We start from the raw sequence: 2154 nt of genomic DNA, 5'->3' as shown, positions 1-2154 counted from the left end.
ACATATATGCTCAGTGAAGATATAAAATGAGAGTCAACTCTTTCTCATACTTCACAGCAAGATGAAGTATCTGAATGATCAATCAGTTTGATCATTGAGAAGTTTCAATCACTATTAATAGACTCTTCAGCTCTGGAAAAGATGTGAGATGAGGCAGTTATTGCAGCCACAGAACTGCTTAACCTTATGTCAACCTCAACAATATTGTATGAGAGCCCTGAAAATACAAAGCTGATTACACTGTATAAGGCCTGGCTTAAAGCTCTATCTTCTGCATGCGGCATTTGCTGATGAGGTTGCAAAGCATTCTTGAAGATAGTTCTCAAGCTCATCAATAAGATGACTTCTCATTTCAAAGAGTTAATTTTTGTGAGTTATGATAGTTTTATCAATTATAGATTGATGAACCTCTTCAATGAGTGTTTATACATTTCAAAAGATGTTATCTTTCAGAAGAATCTTCATCTTGCTGATTCATTGATACTGATAATGCACAACCTGAAGATTCTACTCAACACAGCCTGTAAAGCAGCTGCAGCAATTTCTTCAGTAACATCAGGTCTACTCACTGCAGTCTGTTAAGAGACTGCAGTAATTTCTGATCTATACATTGATGAGAAAATCCAACCTGAGTGTTCATTATTTCTCATACTCACTAATAATTGATGGATTGACTATGAAATCTCCGCGAGAATACCTATCTTTTTAGTGCAGAATACACTGAACTTCTCAGAACTCACAGTTGAATCTGATGACTCTCTGACATCTACAAGGAATATCACTATAGTGAGGGAATCAACAGTGAAAGAATCTTCAGTGAGAAACAGTCTTGAAGATCTACTCACTGATCCCAAGATTGCTGCACTTTTAATCCTGAAAAACCTCACACACATCAAAGCTTTCATGGAATGGAAGTATTATTACAAGGCCTGTGTTAAAGAGATCAATTATTTGAAACAGATAGAGGCCTGATGACTGATTGAGAGAATACCACAAATGGGTGTCCTTCACAGTCAATGGGTATTTGATAAAAAGTTCAATAATATGAGTGATGTTATTCACTATAAGGCCTGCTGAGTTGTCTGTGAAAATCTTCAACAGAAGAGAGTCAATTACTTAAGAATCTTTGCACCTGTCATCTCTGCATTCATCTCATGAGCTCTCATGATGATCTCAGCATCTCAGAGATGATATGTTCTGCAGATTGATATAATAACTGCTTTTTTGAATGCTCAGCTGCCTGCTGATGAATGAATATATATGAATCAATTCACAGGATTCTGCAAAGACTGTGATGATCTTGTGTGTGAGTTGATGCAGAGACTCTACAGTCTTAAGCAAGCAGCACTCTTATGATATGAGAAGCTGTGAAAGATGCTATTGCACTCAGGCTTCTGTATCAGTTTCTATGATGCTGAACTATTTATCCACAATGAAAGACAGGTCTATATAATTATCTATGTGAATGATGTCTGTCTCTATGACCTGAAAATCAAAGATCTGAACTGGGTCAAAGCTGAAATCACTGCTAATTACAAGATCAAGAATGTAGGGAATTTCAACTGCTATCTAGAAATGAAGATTGATAGAGATTCAACTTCATTGACATTGTTTCAACTCCTCTTTATAAGAAATCTTCTGAAGAAGTTCTCAATGAATGACTGTCATTCTACATTCACTTCTATGAAGGAGAATGTTGATTTCATGAATGATGATGAGGAATTAATTGTATATACAGCAGAATTTATCCTACAGTTCTATCAATCCAGTATCAGATCTCTGTAATATCTGGCATTCAATACACATCCTGATATGAGCTTCGCTGCAGGATTCCTTGAATGATTCAGCTTCTGGCCTACATCAAAGAACTGGGCTGTATACAAGCATACACTCTGATATCTACAGGGTTCAATCAATGAGGGTATAACCTATCACAGAGATGCCGAAATTGAACCTGTAGCATATGCAGATGCCGATTGGGCCGGTAGGGATTCAGGATCCCGTTCAACCACCGGTTATATCATCTACATGGCAGGTGGTCCCGTTGCATGACGGAGCTGCCGGCAAACAGGGGTCTCCAAGTCATCAACAGAGGCCGAATACATTGCATTCTCCAAGGCCGCATATGAGCTTGTCTGTCTCTGAGAGCTTCTA

Source organism: Blastomyces gilchristii (assembly GCF_000003855.2).
Source record: "Blastomyces gilchristii SLH14081 genomic scaffold supercont1.5, whole genome shotgun sequence".
NCBI classification, from domain to species: domain Eukaryota; kingdom Fungi; phylum Ascomycota; class Eurotiomycetes; order Onygenales; family Ajellomycetaceae; genus Blastomyces; species Blastomyces gilchristii.
The sequence above is the reverse complement of the archived record's forward strand: the minus strand, read 5'-3'. Positions refer to the sequence as shown.